General features: G+C 44.8%; 1 long non-coding RNA gene across 1 annotated transcript; it reads right to left on the minus strand.

Moving 5' to 3' along the window:
* Window positions 1–6,186: 6,186 nt before the first annotated feature.
* LOC311611884 lies at window positions 6,187–18,155 on the minus strand. Its single transcript, XR_014793174.1, has 3 exons — window positions 14,463–18,155; window positions 10,383–14,417; window positions 6,187–10,175 (listed from the first exon to the last, which is right to left on the minus strand). It is a non-coding gene; the product is annotated as an uncharacterized lncRNA (long non-coding RNA).
* Between the last annotated feature and the right edge of the window lie 6,437 nt (window positions 18,156–24,592).

Genomic DNA, 24,592 nt, shown 5'->3' on the forward strand with positions numbered 1-24,592 from the left:
GTACTGTGGATATTTGGCTCTGTTGACTAATGAGTTTGCAGACCACTGACCTAGTTCATAGGTTGATGCTCCATCACTGAGCCATGCCGGCTGAGCAGTATGGGTTTTGGATAGGTTGCTCTGACTCTTACGTGGAGGAAGAATTTGAGGTGGATGGAGTGGGAAGAGAGAGACTTTTTAGGAGGCTTAATAGTCATCCAGGCAAGAGATAATAAGGCGCCAATGGAGGGCAGAGGTCCAAGTGCTGGAGAGGAGGCAACTGTTTGGAAAACTACTTCAAATGGTAAAATCTCAGACTTTAATGGTTGGTTGCCTTTGCTACACAAGCTGGGTATGAGGGGGGTGAGTGGGGGAGAGACTCCTTCCCAGTCTAAGTGGTAGATGGCAATAGAATCACCAACTGAGATAGAAAATGTAGGGGAAAGGCAGATTTGGAGGTACGGTGGCTATTTCTTATCTGTCTGGGACTTCTTGCACCTCGTCCCCCTTTATGCTGATAACAGACCCCCAACGTGAAGCCGTGACCCAGGCTGGGCATGTCACATTCTCTCCTGGGAACTTGAGCCCATGCCGTCAGCTGATTCTTGCCTCCTAGATGCCTCGTTGTTCTTGTAGCCGGAGCCTCGATGGAGGGGTGAGTTCACTTCTGGACTGCTGGGTGTCAGGCCCATGAGGCATCCCTGTGATGACCAAGCTCTTCAGGAAATATGAGTCAGAGGAGAAAGGCTGGGCTGGCGTCGTCGGCATATGAAACGTGGTTGAAACAATGAATGACTCAGACACCGAGAGAGTGGGGGGTGAGAATGCTGTGAGCAGAGAGAGGGCGGCAACCAGGAGAACAAGCAGAGTATGACTCCATAGAAACCAAGGGAGTGAGAGCTTGAAGAATGAGTAATTGAAGACTTTATGTACAACCAATGGCTAAAGTAAACGAGGGGCTGAACTTCGGATTTGACAAGTAGATTGTGGAGGATCCGTGGGCTAGTGCCCCTCACACAAGGTGTAGAACAGAAGCCAGGTGTGAGTGGGAGGTGAGGAAGAGGGGGTGGTGGTTGGGGGGGGGGGGAGGGAAGGAGATTAAAGGAAGGTTAGCTTTGAGAAACTAAATAATGGTGTAGAGGGATCAGGATCAGCCTGACTCAAAGCTCATGCTTCTTGCGCTCAAAACCTGCTCTCCTGTGGCCCGAGAGAATGGGGGTTTGAAGGGAAGAGAACCCCAGCAGAGCAGTCTTTTCAGGTCAGTGCTTCTGCCTGCTGTCAGAGGCATCGCGGTGGGGCATGACTAAGTGTGGGAGGGGCCGCAGAACATGCGGCACATACACTGGTTGGTGGATTTCTAGTGCCTGCTTCCTGGCTGACGTCATTGTAGATGGGCCAAAAATCCCAAACAACAATAAGTAAGTAAAGGAAAAGAGGAAAAACTCAACTTTCTCTTTTGTATTCAAATTAAAAAAAACCTTCATGCCCGCCTCACCCCCCAAAAATATTTTCAGGAGAAAAAAAAAAAAAAAAAAAAAAAAAGACTGTCTGAGACATGAGTATGGCAAGGACAGGAACAGCCCTGTGTGTGTGCCTTCAAGGACGGCAGGCTCGGCAGGTCCTGTGTGCTGACTCATGCTTCAGAGATATAATTCTCCTTTAGACATGTCCTGGCAAAGGATGGATGAAGCAGAGTTGAGCCAATGACAAGGTTGGTTAAAAACCATTTGAACAGTCTTGAGATTATAAATTTTATACATGCTCTTTGTAGACAGCTTGGAAAAGACTGAAAGACCTAAAGTGTCCTGAAGTCCCACCACCAGTAGTACCCTCTTGGACGATTTCCTTCTAGATTTTTCATCTAAGAGTAGGCCCCCGTTTTGATAGCTGTCTTTATGGCAGATCCACCAATGTCTGTTGCAAGACTGATTTCAGAAGTGACTGCAGCCAAAGCCGGTTTGGCTCAGTGGTAGAGCGTCGGCCTGCGGACTGAAAGGTCCCAGGTTCGATTCCGGTCAAGGGCATGGGTTGCAGGCACATCCCCGGTAGCGGGTGTGCAAGAGGCAGCTGGTTGATGTTTCTCTCTCATCGACGTTTCTAGCTCTCTATCTCTCTCCCTTCCTCTCTGTAAAAAATCAATTAAAAAACAAAAGAAGTGACTGCACAGTACTGTGCAAGGGAAAGGGAAGAGGATGACACACCTAGATACGGGGGCGGGTAGAGACGGGGGTCCACTTGACGGTCTAATTTTAACATGTATGGTACAGAAATAACAAGAGAAACACTGAGTATGCCCCCAAGTTAGATCTGGAGCCCAGAAATCCTGACTGCAATGTCAACTCTCTGCATGAGACAGATGGCTGTCATGTTACAGGTGTGCCTCTCTTTAAGAAACCCACCATCCTGCCTAAACCAGTTTGCCTCAGTGGATAGAGCATTGGCTTGCAGACTGGAGGGTCCCAGGTTCGATTCTGGTCAACGACATGTACCTTGGTTATGGGCACATCCCCAGTAGGGGGTGTGAAGGAGGCAGCTGGTCGATGTTTCTCTCTTATCGATGTTTCTAACTCTCTGTCCCTCTCTCTTCCTCTCTGTGAAAAATCAAGAAAATATATTTTAAAACAGAAGAAAAAAAAGAAACCCACCATCCGACTCTGCTCCACTCCTAATGTCCATGCCTGGAGAATCCCTCTGATTTTCTTTGTTGAGGCAGATTGAATTACTGTTGCCTCGTCTGTACTCCTCCCACCATATCACCTTGCAGCTCCTCCTGACAGAGTTGGCCAATACTTCCTCACCCCATTGTCTTTGGATTTAGCCAAGGGACTTGCTTTGGCTAATAAAAACATTAATGGAAGTGATGTGAGCAGGGGCTTTCAATATGTTTTCATGGCTTGGCTTGGTCTCTTACTCTTCTGCCACCTGCCCCAGGGTGAATTTGCCTGGATAGTCTCTGGTTCCAGAATAAGGAATAGATCCAAACACAACTGGCAGTGTGGAGCCAATCCACAAGTCCTAGGCAACCCACAAGAGTCCTAGGCAACCTGCACACCCATAAGCAATAAATAAATGTTTGTTGTTGTCAGGCATAGATTATGAGATTGTTTCTTACTCAGGACTTTGGTAGCAGACACCTGACTATTGTAATTGCCCGGATGTGTAACTTTAGTCATCTTTGACGTCTGCACTTCCTTTATCTCCTTCAAATCATTGTTCATATTTGTTCCCTGACTTCCATCCCTCTGACATTATTTCATCACTTCATATTTGGGTTCCTGCAATGGCTTCTTTAATGAACTCTGATTTCTTCCCCATCCAATCTGTCTTGCACAGAAGTTCTAGATTCAACTGCCTTCGCACAGCAGGAAACCTCCACTCAAAAGCCTGCAAAGGCTTCTGTTTTTTTTCTGAACCGAAGCAGCCAGGCAACTCAGAACCAAATTATATGTATGGTTTTAATAACCAGCCTTTGCTTAGAGTTCTGGTACAATTCTCCCCCCTGCTTTCCATAGCTCTTGCCTTTTATCTTTATGGGATGGTCCTAGTGATTATGGTTTAATTAATTCTTCTCAAATAATTTTTTATAAGTAACAAATATAAACTTATCACATCAAGGTCAAATTTCTCTCCTTGATTTTCAAGCCCTTCTATAATTTCATCTCACCTAATCGATTCATTAACACGCACACACTTAATATTTATCTAATACTTATTGAATTGCTTATGTGCCAGATATAGCTTCAAGATATCATTTTATAGATTTAACCAGCCCTGGTTGGTGTGGCTCAGTTAGCTGGAGTGTTGTCCTGTACACTAAAAGGTGGTAGGTTTGATTCTTAGTCAGGGTACATACCCAGGTTGCAGGTTTGATCCCTGGTTGGGTTACATGCAGGAGGCCACTAATCCATGTCTGTCTGTCTGTCTCTTTCTCTCTCTTCCTCCCTTCCTCTCTCTAAAATCAATCTACCTAATAAAAGAGTAACATGCTAATTGACCATACCACCAGCCAATTAGGAGTAAGTATGCAAATTAACCCAACAAAGATGACGGGTTAGTTTGCATATGTGGACATCACTCCTGGCAGCTCTGGGCCTCTGAGCAGTGTAGGAAGGTGGAAAGGCAGGCGGCTCTGGGCCAGAGCAGAAAGGTGGCTCCAGCCAGAGCAAAGGTGGTGTCAGCAGCCAGGGAAAAGAAGGCCCATTCTGGCACGAATCTTCGTGCATCGGGCTTCCAGTCTAAAATAAAAAAAATAGCCTGGCCAGTGTGGCTCAGTGGTTGAGTGTCGGCTAACGAACCAGGGGGTCACCGTTTGATCCTCATCAGGGCACATGTCTGAGTTGTGAGCTCAATCCCCAGTGGGGGGTGTGCAGGAGGCAGCTGATCAATGTTTTTCTCTCATCCATCAATATTTCTCTCTCTATCCCTCTCCCTTCCTCCTCTAAAATCAATAAAAATATTTTATAAAAATAAAAAACAAACATATTCTCATGTGAGGATTTAAAAAAAAAAGGATTGGGCTCAACCATGAGCAACAAAGGCCCCCAATAACAGTGGCTTAAATAAGATAGTTGTTTATTCCTCTCTTATGTGAAAGCACAGAAGTTGGTAGTCAAGGAGTGGAAGACTTTTGGGACACAAAAGGCACCTTCCAGCTCACAGTTCTACCATCCTTAGGGTGTTGCCCTCATCTTCATGCCCAAAATGGCAGCTAGACAGCAGACGTCATATCCACACTCCAGGCAGAAGACTGGAAGAAAAAACAAAAAAGAAAAAAAAAGGAGCAAATGGTATATGCCAGCTGTTCTTTTCAGGAAGTGACCATATTAGCATCAGCTTGTATCTCATTGGCCAGGCATAGTTATATGGCTGTACATCGCTGCAAGGGAGGCTGGGAATTGTAGTCTTTATTTTGGAAGGCCATGGGACCAGCTAAAAATTGGTAGTCATTATTTGGAAAAAGAGGGAGACTTGGAATAGAAAGGATTACCACCTTGGCCAAGGTTACACAAGGTGAACTCAGCTAAGGTGCCTCCAGAGCCTATGCTCTTCACCCCTATGCCACTCAATTTCCATGGAGTCGGGGGCACCTGAAGGCTGGAATTGCCTATGTGTTGCCCCAGTCAGGTTCTCTCCCATGCCCTCTACCTCCCTTCAGGCTCTGCTGCTTCTCACTGAGCTCCTGGAAACAGCCATAGCGTCACTGTCTTGGCTTATATGTGGAGAGGCAGGGATGCAGTCTGTGCCTCATCAGTGTGAACTCCATCTAAAGAGTACAGTGTAGAGATTAAGAGCTTGGGCTCGCCGAAACTGGTTTGGCCCAGTGGTTAGAGCATTGGTCTGCGGACTGAAAGGTCCCAGGTTCGATTCTGGTCAAGAGCATGTACATTGGTTGCAGGCACATCCCCAGTAGGGGGTGTGCAGGAGGTAGCTAGTCGATGTTTCTCTCTCATCAATGTTTCTAACTCTCTATCCCTCTCCCTTCCTCTCTATAAAAAAGTCAATAAAGTATATATTTTTAAAAAAGAAGCTTGGGCTCTGGAGTCCAACAGAGTGAGGTTTGAGTCCTGTGTGACCTTGCACAAGTCACTTAACCTCTCTGAGCTCAGTTCCTTGTCTGTCAACTGAGACTTTGAAGAAACCTGCTTCAAAGGGCCCTTACAAGGGGCAAAGGAGATCACACACCTGAGACCTCAGGCCAGGGCGTGGCACACAGCGAGTGAGCGCTCTATACACGGAAGCTCCTGTGATTGTGCCAGCACTACTGGTGCTTCCACCTTCTAAACTAAAGTGCCTCAGATACCAGAGTGAGCCGAAACCGATTTGGCTCAGTGGATAGAGCGTCGGCCTGCGGACTGAAAGGTCCCAGGTTCGATTCCGGTCAAGGGCATGTACCTTGGTTGCGGGCACATCCCCAGTAGGGGGTGTGCAAGAGGCAGCTGATGGATGATTCTCTCTCATCGATGTTTCTAACTCTCTATCCCTCTCTCTTCCTCTCTGCAAAAAATCAATAAAATATATTAAAAAAAAAAAAAAAAAAAAAAAGAAGTGCCTCAGATACCAGAGCGAGAGGGACCGCAACAGAAGCCTTTCCAGTTAGGCCTCCTTCCCTTTTCCCAGGGACCTGCAGGGGCTGTTCCAGAAGGACGCTCCTCTGTGGCTCTGCCCCTTGAGACAACGACCCGAACAGCCATCAGGAGCCACAGAGGTTGACTCCCTGGTCTGGAACACAAACTGGCCACCCAGGGAATCTTAGTGGGGGAAACGCTGCGACTTAGCAGATGTGCAATGACGTTCTTGGACAGAGCACAAAGCAACCGGGGTATCCATCAAAGGGAACGATTTTTATGGCGACACAAAACATTTGCTATCAGAGAGCAGTTGCCTCTGCAGCACAGACAGATCAAATACCTGCGGTGCGCTGAAGGGCGGCAGGGAAAAGCAGGCCACATTATTTTAAAATTCGGCAGCGCTTTGAATTTAAATAGAAGCGAGAATCAGGACAGAGGGAGAAAAGCTCTTGCTCATGAGCAGCCCGCCTCCCCAGGAGCAGAGCCCGTCATGCCGTCCGTTGTTTTACGCAGGGAGACCGGCTTCCCTCCCCTGGGCAGGGGAGACACAGGAAGGCCCACACCTGAGACGCAAAGACAGTGCCCCCCGGAGCCCACCGTCCTGCATCTCTGCTAGTAAGTGAGCCGAGCTGATGTGCTCCCCACGTCTGCCTTTCCCCGCCCCCAGGTACCTGCAGAGACATAAATCAGTCTCACTCCCAGGGGCGCAGGGCACACTTGGCCCCTGTAGTCCCACGTGGACAGCCACGCTCTGTTTATTCGCTGATACCTGTTCCTTCCAGGCCATTCTGACTGCTTCCACCCCTTCTGCCTCACCCCAGGGCTGGTGTCGTAGTGTCCTGTCTATGCTTTCTGTCTCCTAATCTTTCCTCTCTGTGTCACCCACAGTCTTCAAGGCTGACCTTTTATCCATCTTCCTCCGAGTATAAATTCTTCTATTTCCTAAATCATTTTCAGAGATGGAGAACTCTAGTTCTCAAGACAGCCCACTTGTTCTTTAAGAGTTCTAATTTTGTTCTGCTAAATCCAAATCTATGGCTCCCTGGTTACTTCCACTCGGTTGAGATATAATTAATCAATCATCTTCCTCTCTTACAGTTTTTCTTCTCACGTGGAATTCTTCCTTTTTCTCTTTGTGGTTCACTGTTAATTGTCTTCCCAATATCAGTTTTCTCCTTCTTCAAAAGTAATAGCTTTAGCTGGGCCTGGGGTTATCAGTGAAAAGACTACATTTCCCAAACTCCCTTTCTCCCAGGTATAGTCATGTGACTAAGTCAGGCAATGTGCTATAAATAGAAGCAACATAAGCAACTTGTTGGTTATGTCCTTGAAATGACTGAGTGGTACACCTTGGTGTCTGCTGAGCAGGGTGAGGACTGGGGCAGTCATCCTGAACATGCAATTGGAAGCCCTTATTTGCTCTTTGTGGCTCAAAGAGGACAGGGGCCTAATTGTAATCATTGCTTTTTATTACACAAAGCCCAGCACACTGCCTTGGATAGGACTATTCTCCATAATGAGTTCAATAAATGAATATTATTCTTCAATTCTGTCTATGTACACAATTAATTGAAACAAAATGAGCAGCTAGTAACATGTGGTTAAATGACATATCCAAAGACTGCTTGATAAAAAGACAAAGAATGAAGTGCCAATCAAGCAATCCGCTGGTCTTCCCCCTGTTCAGCATTTGCATCAACAACTTTAATGAAACAGTCAGGGTACACATCACACCTGTGGGCCAGAGTGGGCAGCCAATAGACTAGACAAGAGCATCAGGAATCAAATAGGTCTATTCAGTCAAGGACAATGGATGTGGATGAAGTTCTAAATATCAGCTCAAAGTGGACAAAAAGGAAAGGATGAAGATAAGTTGCTTAATTAGGACTTTGCCTTTAAAAGGTTTAAGGGTGGGTTTTGATGAGATGCCTCGTGTAAATGGAGAACATGACGTGATGGCCCAGAGATTTTAGTGCAATTCTGGGTGAATACATTTATTCAACAGCTGTTCACTGCGTGCCTCCTAAGTGGTAGGTGTTGTGTGGGAGACAAGGATGAAGAAAGAGCATCCCCTGCTTTCAAGCAGCTTACAAAGACATGGCATGTATTCCACCTGTAGAACAAGGGAGAAGCTTTTGGTGCCACAGAAACAAAAAGGTAGAGAGCTTGGCACAAGTGTACCGGAAAGGGAGTAGCTGAATTTAGCTGAGCGTGGGCTGCTGGAGAGAATGGGATGGTCAGGTAGGAGTGTTTAGCACCTGTCTGGGCCCTGAGGGCCAAGCTAAGGAAGTGTGTGAAAGGAGGGGGCACCTGGAGGATTTTGCAGAAAAGAAAAAGAAAAAGAGAGAATCAGTATTTTAGGAAAATTTCCCTGGAAGCAGTCTGTTGGGCAGATTGGAATGGAGAGACACACAGCACCTTAGAATTAGAGGCATCTCTTTAGAGATTGTGTTGCTTCACGTCTTCATCTTATATGTGGGAACGGGTAAATCATGTACCTAAAGACAGAGCTGGCAGAGGCAGAGCAGAACCCCAAATCAGGACTGTGGCTTCTTTGTCCGGGGTGGGAGGAGTGGGGGAGTGGTAAACCAACAGCAATTAGACTGGGTACAGCTACTGGAGGTTAGACAAGCATTTCTGGACACACCAGACAAGCAAACCTGCGAGGGGACTATTCCCAAGGCAAGGGGAAGGACACTGAGTGGTGGAACTAGGAAGAGTGAGAGTGTGAGAGAGGCTGCTTGGAGGCTGGATTGGGAGGGAAGAGGGGAGGCAAAGGGACTGAATGTTTAGGGAGGGGAGACAGGAAGGACAGCCGTGGGATTACAGCAGAGGGACAAGCTCGAGGGGTCCCATTTGGGGTGGGATAAAAGGGGTACCAATAACTGGAAAGGATCAGTGGGATGTGTCCAGAAGAGGTAATGAGAAAGCACGTAGCAGGAGGGAGTGATGGAGCTGCTTAGTCTGAAGAAACCTAACTTGACCAGGAAGAGTGGAGCTGAACAGATTTAGGGATAAGGTCCAGGCTTTCCTGCACATATCTTACAGAACACTTGTGAAACTGCCTCCCAATTAGCATGGCACCGATGGAAGATCCTGGTAAGTGGCAGCAATTCAGGCTGTGAAAAGCGCTTAGGCATCACACAGACCTGGGTTCTCGGCTCAGCTGCAAGCTGTGTGACCTTGGGCAAGTTGCTGAACTTCTCTGTGCCATGGCTTCCCCATGTCCAACATGAAGAGGCTAGATTAAAAGACTTTAAAGATCCAGTCTAGACCAGTGGTCGGCAAACTCATTAGTCAACGGAGCCAAATATCAACAGTACGATTGAAATTTCTTTGGAGAGCCGAAAACCTACTTCTGTGCATGGGCCACCGAGTTTCAATCGCACTGTTTGTGTGCGCCCGCACGTGGTATTTGTGGAAGAGCCACACTCAAGGGGCCAAAGAGCTGCATGTGGCTCGTGAGCCTCGGTTTGCCAACCACTCACTGGTCTAGACAGATGGCAGTTTTAGGGTTGTCTGGTTGGGGCGGTGGTCCTGACCCGGTGCTAATGTTGGTGTGGGAGTGTGAGCAGCCAGCCTGCCTCTGTGTCACCCGGTGAAGGCAGGTAATGATGGAACAGAGCTGACATGTTCACAAAAGCACTTTTCTCGGTGAGTAGGAGTGGGAAATAGTCCCATTTAGCTGCTATCACCAGTTTTTAAAGAAAAACCATATGAGCTCAAGAGAACGAAATACCAATGTGGGAGTGATGAGTCAACCCCTAAATTTCAGCTGCGTTAGTTTTACATTGTAAGTGACACAGTTTCAGTTTGTTCGATTTTATAAGACTTGTGATTTTTTTTCTTTAAAAAGCTCCTCCAGATACATGCTAATCCATGTTAAAAGTACTGAACATTTATTCTCATTCTAAAGCACCTTTAAAATAATGATTGGGCTCCTGGCTATTTTTAATAGGATCCATTTTCTAGCAGTCTTATAAACCGGTAGCAGTCCTTTTTGTGAAAACTAGCTTTTTTTTTTTTTTTTAAACAAACAAGCAAGCAAACAGAAAACCCAGCCCTTGTTACTCTTGTGGGATTTTTTTTTCTTTTCCTTTTCAAATTGTTTTATAATGGAGAATGTTGCTTTGCACATGTGTCAAACACAAGGCCCGCGGGCCAAATCCAGCCCGCCAGGCCGTGCAATGTGGCCTGCACCTCGCTGTCATCACTGCACTCCGCTGTCAGTTTATGACATTGTCAGTTTATGACTGTTCAGTAAACCATTCGGCCCGCAATTTAGGCTGGATTTTAGATTTTAGCCCCTTCTCTGATTGAGTTCGACACCCCTACAAGTTTAAAGCGTTGAGCATTCCTGTTAGAAATGAAATAAATATTCAGAAGCTTCTGGGTAGGCAATATTTATGTATAATGCTTTCACCTTAAGGACCTAATATTTAAGTAGCAGGGATGATTGTTTTCCTTGATGGCAGTGGAATCCACAAGGTGTTACGAATCTTCAGGCAGAGAACAGAAACGTTAGACCTAGAGATTACGTAAGGCCTGCACTCCCAATCCATCCCTCAGAGCAAAAGACCCAGAGGCAGGACAGACTTCCAAAGGAATGTGAAAAGTCATTCTATCAAATCAAAGCTTTGGACAATCTTGGACAGCGGCAAGAAAAGAACATTTGGCACACGGTTAAATATAGATGTCCGTTCTCTTAACCATACACACATCCATTCTTTTCACATCTCACATTAGCAACAGAGATTGGACCCAGTGTTAGTTCATCCTGTCACTTAGCTCCTCCAAGCATCAGTTTAATAATATTACCAAAATGACATATTATCTGTTTCCTTCTGAGGTGTGAGGCAGAGCTATTGTCCAATAATACAGACTTAGTGTCAAAACGGCAAGCGGCATTCAGTTTGAAATCACATTCGGGGAAAGTTCTGCGCGGCAGATTGGGGCTGGGATTCGGGCCGCTCCTTGGCCCAGACCCCCCTTAAACTGATTAAGCTCCACGCAGGTAGAGAGTGTGCGGTTTTAGATCCGTGCGTGTGGCCCTGAAGGTCAGAGCCGCTCTGGCTTTTTTTTTTCTTTATGGGAGTGGAAAGGGAAGGGAGAGACAAGCTTAATTCTGCTCATCAGTGAGTTTCAGTGCGGCAAAGGAACGTAACATTAGTCTGCAATTCTTTTTTAGAGATGGAGGCAGGGAGAGAGAGAGAGGAGAGGAGAGAAAGAACAGGGGAGAGAAGAGAGGGGAGAGGGGACGGGACAATGCTACAACCAATTGAGCCAGTGGGCCAGGTCTCCAGCTTTTAAAACCAAAAACCAAACCAGAAAGCAGCATTCTCTTTGTTTAAACAAAGGCGTGGGGAGGGGAGTGTATGTGGGTTTGTTCAAACGCTGGAGACAATTGTTTTAAGCAGCCGGAGGAATGAAGGAGCCGGAGGAATAGAGAGGATGTGCTGGAAGCGCAGCACCAGGGATTGGTTGAAAACGCCTGTGTGAGGGGCGAGGCATGTAATGACGTGAACGAGGTGTGCACATGGACGAGGCAGGTGGAAAGCAGGTTCTCCTTCTCATTGGCGTGGCTGCTGGGAGAATCCTGTGTCTGGCCACCCTCCAGCCCAGGGCTGCTTGTTGATCTTGTGATGTCCCTAGTGAGGCGGTGGGCGGGTCAGAAACTGCTGACCTCACACCCGGGGCCTGGGGAGGAGCGGCCACCCGGAGATAGTGGAGTGTTCCCTCTGCAGGAGCAGCAGGGCGGCACACGCTGAGGCTGTGACTCAGACCTGCAGCCCGATGGCATGGAATTGGATCAGGATTTCTCCCCCTCCCCGCTCTGAAATGTATGCTAGAGAGGCTACTTGTCTTTGCCCTTGTCTGTCCTCCTCTGTTTTCACTGGTTGCCCAAAATAAAGACACTCCCCAGCCTTATTTGTGGTGTGTGTGTGTGTGCGCGCGCTTGTGTGTGTCTAAGCACTGGGTGCTGCCCTGGGCGGAGGCCATGCCTGCATGTAACAAAGCAGTGAGGAGCCTGGGTCGCCGGCCGCAGGCAGACACTGCATTAGTCCTAAGAGGTTCAGACTTTTAGGGGAGAGTCAGAGTGTTTAAGCTGAGGGTCTCTGTTAGATGCAGTTGAACAAAAGCTCCTTCTTGACTCAATGTTGCCTTCTTATTCTGACGATTTATATGCAAAGAATAAACTTAAATCTGTCCACATCTGGGGTAAAGACATTTGTAACGGACCTCCCCAGCAGTTCTTCCGTGTATCTGGTTTTCTCCAAAAATATTCCAGAAAATTCATGGGACTGGAAAACTGGGCTTGGTAAGGGATAAAAATGGGATTTTCCTAGAGAGGTCTTTGGGAAGCTGACCTCAGATGCAGTCTTCAGGGGTGTCTCCAGAAGGCACTCGGCCTGCCCGGGGAGCGTGCGGACGGAGAACGTGGATGCTCACGGTGTGGCCGCAGCCTGGGCCTCGGATGTCCGCAGGGAAGAAAGGCCAGGTCAGCTCTTGTGAAATGATTCTCTGTTACCATTTTTATAGTTTGATAAAAAGTGAGGCAGCGAAGGTTAAAGATGACAACAGCAGCTGAGGCTGGACTGGGAGATAGGCCAAAGCAGGTCTGTTCTATGGGTTTCAGTGTCTGGGGAGAGGGAGAGCTTGGAGAGTAATGTGGGAGAATCTGTGTTCGGCTGTTCCACTCCCCCCCCCCCCCCCCCCCCACACACACACACACGTTCCTGGGCTGAAGTATAGCATCACTTGGACAATATTCTTTACATTAAAATCCACCTCCATGATAAAGAGGTTCACAACTGGAGCTTTCAAAGAATCTTAGAACTAGAAAGAGGACTAGACATCCTGTGGGTAGAACGTAAAATTCTGTGTGATCTGGATAGTTGGAGGACCCCATCTCCAGCAGCCACCCGTCCCCATCTACCCAAACAGGAATGGTCTCCCCACCTTACTGATTCCTTTTGGAAGCTTCACAGATTGACTTTTTTTTTTATCAGGCATTCTATAATTTTTCCAGGAATCCAATTCAAGCTTATTGGCTTGTACTGTCCTTTTGGACAACAGGTTGACATTTCCGTGTCTCCTGCCTTTTGGCCATTCTCATGTCTCATGAGCTACGCGAACCTAGGGCTATTCAGTCACATGTGCAAGTCTTTTCAATGTTCTGAAGGGAAGCCTTTAGGGCCTTGAGGCATAAGTTCACTGTACAGCTACCTATAGAGAATGTTCTCCTTTAACCATGTTTGTTTCATCTTTTCTAATTTTGATAGAGAATAGAAAGTTTTTTTTATTTGAAATGAAGTAGGTATCATGTAGAATGGAGCCTTTGAAAAAGTGTGATACATTTCTAATGTAGAGGTTCTCCACCCTGGCTGCACATCAGGGCAACTTAGAAAGCTTAAAACAGCACGCACACACACACACACACACACACACACACACACACACACTCTGCCATGCCTGGGCCCCTCACTAGAGACTGAATTGGTCTGGCTGTGATGGGGGCTGAGCATCTGTATTTTTCTATGTGCAGAATTGAGGATCACTGCAGATCTAATCACTAGAAAAGGATTACATTTTTAAGGCCTTATTCCACAGGAAACCCTGCCTGTTGTCCAATAAATGAGGCTGCGGCTTTGGTGGATAAAAAGTAAGGGGTTCTCTAATTGCTCTAAGTTATGTCACGCACGGTTTCTTATGAATACCAAGGGTTGCAGGTTCATCTGAGCAGTTTTCCCGCCCTCTGATGTGTCAGCTCCACGCCTTCTGGGTGAAGTCACTGAATCCCCCCCAATCTTCACAGGGAGAGGTCAGGCCCTTGCTTGGAGTCCATGGTTCTGGCACAACAGTTGTTCCCCAGGTCACCAGCTTGCTAGAGGCAATCAAGGGGTTGGGAAACCCTTATGGCAAAAAGGACAGGAGATGACTTTTGGCTCAAGACTTTTTGTGCTATCTCAGTATGGGTGCAGCTGGATCCCTGAAAAGACCTCATCCCCAGTTTCACTGTGGGTTTCAGAGCTCCCGAGGCCCAAGTGGTCCTTCCTGTGGCTGCTGCTCACTAGCTGAGGTGGGAGCAGGCCTCCACTGCCGATGGTTGCTGTTCTTTCATTGTACTTCTCAGTGGCGGGCCCTGTGGGGTGGTCACTCGGCACTCTTAGAGGACATTTGGATTCACTCCCCCAGAGCTAAGTCAGGGACATCTGAGTGAACGGCTCAGAACCAATTCCAAGGGCTGCCACCTGCTGACAGAGCCCAGTCACTTTGACCAGCCCGATCCAGCGGCCCTGCTGACCGGGCCCTCTTCACCCAGGGGCTGGCGGCATCTCTGCAATGAAGACTATCAGTCCCAAAGTTCTTCTTACAGATTCTATCTTAAACAACAATCAATCTATCTTAAACAACCATCAAGTAGGTGAGAATTTAAGATGCCCTGGACTTGGCATCCTCCTCCAGTGATTAACCCATCCCTCAGTTCCCTTTCCCAATAGAACTCTTCAAAAGGAAGATCTACACATGCTATTTCTGCTTTCCCATCTCCCATTCCTTCTTAAAGCCACTCATTTGGCTTTTGTCCTCACCGCTCACTTGAAAATGACCATGTTCAGATCGCCAACATGCCCTGATGTTGCTGAGACTTTTCTAGCTTTGTCTTCTGGCCTCAGCGTTTAGCAATGAGTGTTTGTCCCTGAAGTGCTGCATTTCCTGGGCTGCTTGGCCCTCCTCCCTGGACCTTCCCCCTTCCTCCTCCTCTAACTCCTGACAGTTAGGGTTCCTCAGGGCTTGGGCCTAGAACCTCTTCTCTTTTCTAAGAGATCTCATCCAATCCTATAGCTATAAATACCTCTCACATGTTGACAACTCAAAAATTTGTCTCCAGCCCCCAGAATCATACATGCTCTTGGATAGAATTGCTTCAAGTGCAACGTCGAAATTGCCCCGTGGCTAGTGCACATCCCAGACATGTCCAGAACTGAATCCTTACTCCCCGATTGTTCCTTCTCCCATCTCAGTATATGGCATCACTATCTAACCAGCCAGGTTGGCCACAACCCTGAGAGGCCAACAGCAGGTCCAGATGCTGCTGCCTTTCAAATACCTTTTAGATCAGTCCACTTCTCTGTGGATACCATCCAAGTCCAAGTCTCTAATAATCTCCACCTGAAAAACTGTTAGTCTCTCCTACCCTGTTCCCATGACCACACTTCCAAAGGATCCTCCAACACCGCAGGAGGAGCGCTCTTGACAACATGTAAATTGGATCCAATTACTCCCCTGCTTGGAGCATTAGAACATCTTCAGTGCTTCCCATTGCACTTAGAATAAAGTCAGGCGCAGTTGGTGTGGCTCAGAGGTTCAGTGTTGACCTATGAACCAGGAGGTCATGGTTCTATTCCTGGTCAGGGCAAATGCCCAGGTTGTGGGTTCGATCCCCAGAGGCAGCTGATCGATGATTTTCTCTGTATCTTTGATGTTTCAATCTTTCTCCCTTCCTCTCTGCAATTTAAAAAATAACAATTTTAAGGTCTGAAAGCCTCGTCGTCCTAGCTGACAAGGCCTTATCTGGCTCCTGCTCTACTCTAGCCACATCCCAGGTCACCCCATTCTCGGAATGTTCCCTTCACTCCAACATATGGTTCCTCTTGCCATTCCTGCCACACACAGGCTGACTTCTTTCCTGCCTCAGGGCCCGTGTACTTTCTATTTCCTCAGCCTGCAAGGCCCAGGCTATGGCCCCCAGAGAGGAATTTGGTGACCACTCTGTCTACAGCAGGACATTGGCATTCTCCTACCAAGTGCATGAAGGCAGGGGCCCTTCTATTATGCATGGGGTTGCACCCTTGGTGCCTGGCACATAGGTGATCCATACCAAACAATGATCTAGATGTGGGTCTATTTGGCTATAGGATTCCCAAGGGCCTATCTTATATGCCACATCTCCTCACCCTCCACCAAAAAGGATGCATTTAAGGTCTGCGGCATCCATGAGAGTGCTGTTCACATCTCCTTGAAGACAACCAGCTGTGGGAAGCCTGACTGATTATCAGACCCAACTATTGCCCCATTGCTTCCCCGTCTTTGTGTGAGGCCAAGCTCTCCACCTGCCGGGGCACGGGCGGTTCTGGCCTGTCCCTGCCCGGCAGAGCTCCTCTCCTGGGTGTCTCTGGCTTGGAGACACTCCCTGCCTGGCAGTTTTCTCAGAATACACTGCCGTTTGAGGCTTTTCTACTCAAGACTTCCTCTCTTCAGCATGAGAACCATACTGTGGTGGGAAGGCTTCTCCACCGTCCCCACTTTCTCCCTTTCGTGCTTCGAAGGTGGATTCCCTCCTCCGTTAAACTTATAATCCTGTTTTGGCAGCAGCTTCCCAGGGGCCCCTTTAGAACTTTGTAATAGTGATACTATAAACCATGGCACGGAAAAACAAACTATCTTATTTGAGGCCACATAATAACACCATCTGTTCACTTCCCATACTCTCCCAGGCATGACCTTCAGTGGGAGAGATTAAAATACCACCTGAACTCAGAGTCCTTTTCTCACCATCAGGGCTCCAGGCCATGAGAGCTACAATCCCGATTCCATTCCACATTTGTTCCAGGAGCTGGCAGAATGAGTCACCACTGGCAAACACGGTCAATGCAGGCACAAGGCCCGCGGCACCAGAAAGGTGGTTTTAAGTCCATACTCAGGTATCTATGAATCCCTGGTAGACAGTCACCAACTACTGCCACTTGTCTTATACTAGTGACAAAAATCTCCGTAGCTGCTGGTGACTAGACCTTTCATTAACTTTGTGAAAATGTGAAAACCTGCTCTCTTCCTAAGATTTTATAACTTGAATATGTGGCATTTCTTTGCCTTTTCTGATTGAAACAGTATTAATTTAGTTCTCTGTGTAAGCCCCATGAACACCAAAACTGTTTCTTTTGTCCACTGCGGCATCCCTAAAGCTCTCAGTAATTATTTGTTGAGCAAATATTCCTCCAGGTGCTTTTGCGTTATCTCATTTAAGTCTGGGAGGCAGGCACATTCTTCATTTTACTGAAACTCAGAAGGATCAAGTACTTTCTCAAAGTTCCTGGTACTCTCCAAATTCAGACACCAAATAGTCAAGCAGCTTACCTGCCAGGGTCAGAAAATTAAGTTGCTTAGTTAACCTTTAGTGAATCCTCTGCTCTAAGCAAGCACTTAATACTTTTATCACATTTAAGAGGTAATTAACTTATTATCGTCCTACTTTACCCAATGAAACTGAAGGTTGGCTAGACTGAGTGACTTACCTAACATCACAAAGGCAGGAGGCAGGGCTGAGACTCAAACACAGATGTGCCCAGAGCCCATGTTCTAAATTCTCATGCTGTCCTACTTCATCGCAAATGACAAGAAAAAATAATTTCCTCCCGAACAACCAGAATTTAAATATTGTTATATTTTTGGGAGACTAATGAAAGGTCAATAAAACATCTGGTAGAAGCAGTAAATGACAGGACAGAATTACGTTTTACCTTTCCTTTAAAGAACAATACTGTGGTTTTGGTTGGGTTGGCACCCCTAAGCCCTGCATTGCTCAAGGGTCAACTGTGCATGGATCCCAGTGTGAAAACACTGACAGTGGTCCTGGCACTGACAGCATTCTGTTGACACTGACACTAAAGGATTAGGGTGCCCACTTCAAGGTCCAATGACACAAGGACAAAAGAAGTGGGGCAGTATCCGCTCTGGCGGCAGTGAGAGAAACCTGTGCCCGAGAGAAACAGAAAAGAAGGTGCCACCACTTCAGTTGCTGGATATGCCATAGGCTGTGCTATCCCCTTAAAGTAGCAGGCTCTCTTATTAGGGCCTTTCTCAACACAGGCCAGTTAAAATCTGGTTTTATATTGAGTTGTTTTAAAGAACAGAGGCCCCCGTTGAGCTCAGGAGCAGTCTCCGTCAATTTTCCCCTTTAGACAATGCAAACCATCATATAACAATAGTAGCATTTTGAATTTAAAAACCCCAAATAACCCATCACTCCACGAACCAATTAGAACAAAAGGAAAACCAGTTTCATGGCATGGATGGAAAGGGACTATTGCCCTGACCGATACACCAAGGCTGCGGGTTTGGTCTCGGTCAGGGCACACACAAGCAGCAGCCTTAATAAATGGACAAATAAGAACAACAAACGGATCTCTCTCATCCTCTCCCTCTCTCCCTTCCTCTCCATCTCAAGTTAAAAAATGATCAGTAACTTGCTTTTTACAGCTGGAAACCACACGCCAGTGTGCTGGCACCGCCCCGGAGAACCACTGCAGCACCCCTTGTGAAAGGGCTGCACACGGCACAAAAGCACTATAACATACTTAAAAAAATTCCTGCTCATAGCGCTACCAGGAGCTTCCGAATGTCTCCACCACTGCCCCATGCAAAACAGGCTGGACACAGGCCTTGTACCCTATGTCAAAGGGCGGCCAGTGTGAAAGCAGCTCCAATGCCTGAAATTTCACTTCTGAAATTCTTTCAAGAAAATAACCACTACTACATTTTTTTTTAAACTTAAAAATGAATCTCTATTCCCTGTCCAACCAACTCAAGGAATACTCTGCTTTCATGTTACCAATGAAGGATGGTAAATTTTATATGTCAGGACTAAAACACTGAAGAGCTAGGTTAAGATGCTATACTTAATATGGCATATTTAATCATGTCTTAGTACTTAATGCCAACCTTTTAAGTATAAGTTAAGCTTATTGTGTTTAAAAAATGAAAACCTTACAGTACATTTTAAACTGTGAGCACTTTTTCTGCCCAACCACAAACAGGTTTCCGTAGCCATCAGTGCTCTAGGTGGCTCTGGAGGACACTTGTCATGTGACACTACCTTACAGCTGCTCTTTTCTTACCTCCTAGCTTCTACTCCTTCTGTTTTTCTGAAACTACACTTCTCTGACCTCAGAAAAGCACTTGGGATAATGACCACTGCTGTTGAGAATGTGTTTAATCCACATACTGGCTCAAGGCAGACATTCAATGAATGAATGGTAGCTCTTGACCGACTGCCCAGACTTGCTCAGTCTCTGCGAGCCCAGATTGGCCTGGTACTCTTTTCCCTCTGCCTGCTCTTTTGATTACTCTTCCTACCTCAATCTGTACCCACCCAGTAACAGCGAGGGCTTTCTGGTTTTATCCTCTACATATTGTCTTAGAGATATCACTTATTTCTAACTTTTCAAAGATTACCTTTATGCAGATTAATGCAAATCGCTCTCTTTAGTCCTGACTTCTCTTAAGTCCCAGCATCATATTTCAAACTATGTGTGCTAAAACTAAAACAAAATGTTGCCACAAACCCTTTACAAGTTTACTTTTTCAAAGGAATAATGTATCTTATACTTTTTATATGATTTGCAGATGTTTTATATACAGCATGGGCACTTAATACATTTCATTTGCCAGAAACTCTTTAGCTTAAAAACAAATGGGAAACTAAGGTCCCAAGCAATATGCCAAAGAGCGATGGTTTCCAAAGTAAGGTGCATGCTAATGCAAGATGACTCACTGGGATGTGGAAAAAAACATTAGAATGTCTTTTCATCTCACCCTATTTTAATGTCTATATTTGTGAAGGATTTATAGTTACGATGGAAGAACATGTAAATAATTTATAAATACATTAGTGGTATATAGTCAAGAATTTTTTTACTGACAGAGCTTTGTAATTTTAGAGTGGAATCCACTTACACAAAGAATGGTCTTGAGACCTAGCAAGTTTGGCTCAGTGGATAAAACATTGGCCTGCAAACTAAATGGTCCCGGGTTCGATTCCAGTCAAGAGTACATACCTTGTTTGAAGGCTCCCTGCCCTGGTTGGGGGCACAGGGAAGGCAACCAATTGAAGTCTCTCACATTGGTATGTCTGTTTCTAAAAATCAATGGAAAAATATCCTGAGGTGCAGATTTAAAGAAGAATGGTTTTGACTTAAACTATACTTACATTATTATAAATTGCTTTGCTGGATGACTAAAAGAAGCATTTCTAAACAAGGAGGCTATTAAGACACTGAACACAAATACACCCTGTAGTCAGATGCAGATCTCAAGTCCAAGTGTAAAGAAGATATCCTGAGTCCATTTAAAACTTACAAGCATCTGAGAAAGATAAGATATCCTGCAACTTCTAGAAAATCTCCACCAATGAAGCAAAGAAAAAAAAAAAGACTTCTATTATTCTGTAAGCACCAAACCAAACTGGGTTGGGGTCTCAGACAATTTGCTCATATGATTGCAAAGACAGACACAATCGCCTGGATTGGAGAGGGCTCCCCTGAGCACTCCCAGATTGGAAAAGTGACAGGTCAGGCTGAGGGACCTACCCCCTGTGCATGAATTCCGTGCACGGGCCCCTAGTAAAAACATATTAAAAAAAATAAACTGGACACTTTATATGTATGGAACTTGATGTGGTTGCCATACACCTATTAAACATATGAGTACAGAAATTCAAAATTAGTTTAATTCAAATGTGCTGCTGTCTGTATGAAATCTTGCTGTTAAGATTACAATATATTACCCTGCCTTGCTGAAATTAAGATATATTATCACGCTTTCTTCAAGGGTATTTTCATATGCATTTCAAAAAAAGCAAAAATACTTTTGCAAGTATAAAGTATTCTACATGTAAGAAAACACTTTTAAAAAGTAATCCACAAAGAATGAGAATTGTGTCTAGTCACATGGTTGGTCATAAACATTCAAGTAGGCACAAAAACAAGTAATTCCTGTTCCCAAGGATCCTAGAAAGAAGAGAATACATAATGATGCAAAGGTAAAAGACTACTCCAACTGGCTACGCAAGTAAAAGGAGTGATCCTATTGCATGAGGGAGTATCGAGAAAAGTCAGAGATAAGTCTCAAAGAAATGGAAGAAGGGAAAGAGGGTATCCTAGTTTACAAACCAAAAACTGTTTGGAGGTAGGAAAGAGCAGTCAGAGTTACTCAAGTCCAGCACCTAAGTCACCTTAGCAGGAGCCTGAAATCAGATATGGCAGCAGAAGGGGCTGGGCTGGAGCACATGCTAGGCCCAAACTGTGGAGGCACTGCCAGCCACAGCCCAGGAGTGCGGGCTCTGCTGTGGGCAATGGAGAACAGACAGCTTCAGAGAGGGTGTGCCTGGAACTGGGCTGTGGGAGAATTCCTCATTTTGCAGGGAAAGCAAATATGGTTGGAGGAAGAGACTACACATGAAATTAGTCCAAATGAGGAAAGGGAGGCATAAAAGATCTAGAAGCATGAAAGGTTATTTTGTTACTGTAACTTTCTGAACCGACTTATAATAAAAATTACTTTTCCCATTTCTTCCAACAGGCAGGTGTCAATAAATTAAAAGCAGATTTCATTAGTCTTGAATAACAAATTTCTCTTAAGGCGGGGAATGAAGGGTGGGTGGGAAGAGATTAACCGGGAAACTTATATGCATATATGCATGGCCCATGGACACAGACAGAAGAGTGGTGAAGGACTGGGTAAGGGATAAAGGGGGTCAATGGGAAAACAAAGAAACAAAGGGGACAACTCTAATTCTTTCGACAATAAAGATAGATTTTTTAAATTTTCCTTTTAAATACAAAGTGTGGTTTTACACTTTATCTATAGCTAAGACTTAAGCAAGTTGTGCAGAGAAGGCCCACAATTTTGTACTGTGCAAAGTTAGTAAGAGTTTCATAACCCTAGTTATCCAATATCCTCTGGTAAGTTTCAGTTCTTCCTAGTTTACTTCAGAGAGCAGATTTAATGTAATCAGAAGGGCTTAAACATATAAATGGGCAATGGACAATTCACAAAAATAGGAAATGTAACTGGTTAACAAATGTAACTCCACTAGAAATCAAGAAAAACACCATGTTTAAGCTATCAAATTCATGAAAATAGTGCTAGTATTCAAACAAAAGGCAGTATTTAAACACTGTTGGCCAAGTATAACCTGTTTCCCTTTGCTATACAGCCTACAACTCTGGTTCTATTTTAATAAACCTTACACATTCTTCAAAATATTGTCTCCTATCTCTTAATATGAGCATTAAAGTTTATGATGCTTAATTCTAAATGTTGGAGCCTGGCTGGTGTGGCTCAGTTGGTTGAGCATCATCCCCATGCACTGAATGGTCGCTAGTTTGGTTCCCGTCAGTGCACATGCCTGGGTTGTGGATATGATTCCAGTAGGGGGCATGCAGGAAGCATCTGATTAAAGTTTCGCTCTCACATCGATGGTTCTCTCTCTCCCTTTCTTTCTAAAAAATCAATTTTTAAAAAATCTTTAAATGTTGGAAATAGACTTCTACACATATTAGAAACGGGAATTGTTTTAAAAAAAAAAAAACTATAGCAAACCTACCCAATGGATCATTATGGAGCCACAGAAATTTCACAAGAAGTTTATAACATGAGAAAAAAAATCACTTGTTATGTATGTTAACTGAAATGGCAAAAGACAAAACCATAACATGCACATATGACTACATAAAAACAAAAATATGCATTAACTTATACATAAAAGATAAAAGCTTTCGGTACAAAACCGACAACAGTCAACAAATTGAGGGTGCACAAATACTGAATGAAATTACTCTTGATGTTTGCAATTCCATTGCTTTGCATTAACAGCAGCGTCTGGACCAGAACAGTCATCAGTTTGAAAATAAACATCAACAAAAATAGCTGTTCATTTTCTGTAGATTCTTTTAAATGTTGAAAATGAATTATATGTTATGACTTCATAATCATCCAAAGTGTGTATACATTTTTGGGGGATACCCTGTATTTGCATGTATGCATATGTAAATGTGTGTATGTGTGTGAGAGAAAATCATCATCAAAAACTACCTCTCCTGGTAAATATTTAAAATTCAACTTTACTATATTCTCCCAATTTTTAGACGTAATGAAAAGGAATTACTGTTATAATAAAATAGAAGACAATAAATATCATTTAGAGACACTGTAGTCTGGGGACCATGGAGGGCAGAGATAAATGTTCCTAAATAGAGCCCTCTGAGCACTAGCAGTATCACTGCATTACAACAAATTACTGCCTGTAATCTGCATTCATAATGACCTTGAATAACCAGAGGTTAGATTATATGGATGATATACTCTGCTTAAAAAATAAGGTAAGTACAAGAGTTTGTAAAAAAAAAAAATCTCACAGTAACAGAATATATATCACTGGTAAATATTTATCTTCCTAACTTGTCACTGCTCCACCCCCGAACCCTGAAAGGGTCCCCATAGTGTTAGGAATAATTTGAACTATTTATTGCAGTGTGCACACATCACACAATATGGTTCCATTCTAAGGACCGTTCCCCACTCTCATCCGTAGGCTCAAAGGCTCTTATTCACCAGCCTTACGCTCTGGCTGGCCTACTCACTCTCCCTCAAAGAAACTTATGTACTTGACTGAGCTTTCTGCTCACTCAGCCATCCTCATTTTGATTCCCTATTCACTCCTACTCCTCCCCCATCCTTTCAGGCACAGATCAACTCTCCAACCCATAAGTCATCTCCCTCTGATGTATTCCATAGAAATTATTGTCTGTACACTTAGCCATATAGCTTAAAATTATGTAAATAGATATATGCACCATCTCCTAAAATGCATTTTGATTTTTAAAGATAAACTTTGTAATATTTCTTTTCAATAAATTGCTTTTATGTAATGCTTTATAGCTTATAAAGCAACTTCACATATACTATTCTCAATATGTTTGTGAACTTAAAAGAGAATGCTTCAACAATGATGTGTAGAAAACCCCGAGAACTTAACCCCTAAAGATCTGGGATAAAGATACTCTTCTTCCTACAACCCTCAAATAATAGTTGTTAACAGTGGGGAGAATTTCAACATTTCATAATTAAAAAAAAAGAAAAAAAAGAAAAAAGAAAAAGCACACATAAAAGCCCCACCACAAAATAGACTCGCCCAGGCCGAAAACTGACTTCTGCGCATGGGCCACGAAGTTTCAATCATACTGAACGTGCGCACCCGCACGTGGTATTTGTGGAAGAGCCACACTCAAGGGCTAGACCACTGTTCTAGAACATACTTCCCTACGCCTCAAAACTTTCAAGGTCATGAAAAACAAAAAGACTGAGAAACCATCACAGACCACAAGAGACCAAGGAGATCAGTGACCAGATCTTGTTTCTAAATACCATTCTCCAATAAAAGGAATCAGGGTTCTTTGAAGAAATGGCTCAATCTAGGGTGGGGCAGAAAACAATGCAAGGTGAGCTGGGAGCTTCTTGTAGTACTTCTTACAGAATTCCAAATAATATACATATGTAGATATACCCCTCCCTTCCAGGAGGTGGAGCTAAATCCCCACTCCCCTTGACTAAGGGTTAGACTTACTTTGAAAAAATGAGCACATGAAAAGAAAAAACAAAACAAAACAGTAACTTTCCAGTGAAGAAAGAACTTGGCAGACAGCACCTTAATCAAGTGATGTGTCATGTGGGGATCACTCACCTGCTAGGTGAATGAGAAGGGCACT

This window comes from Pipistrellus hanaki, assembly GCF_964339955.1.
Source record: "Pipistrellus hanaki genome assembly, chromosome: 17".
Lineage (NCBI taxonomy): Eukaryota > Metazoa > Chordata > Mammalia > Chiroptera > Vespertilionidae > Pipistrellus > Pipistrellus hanaki.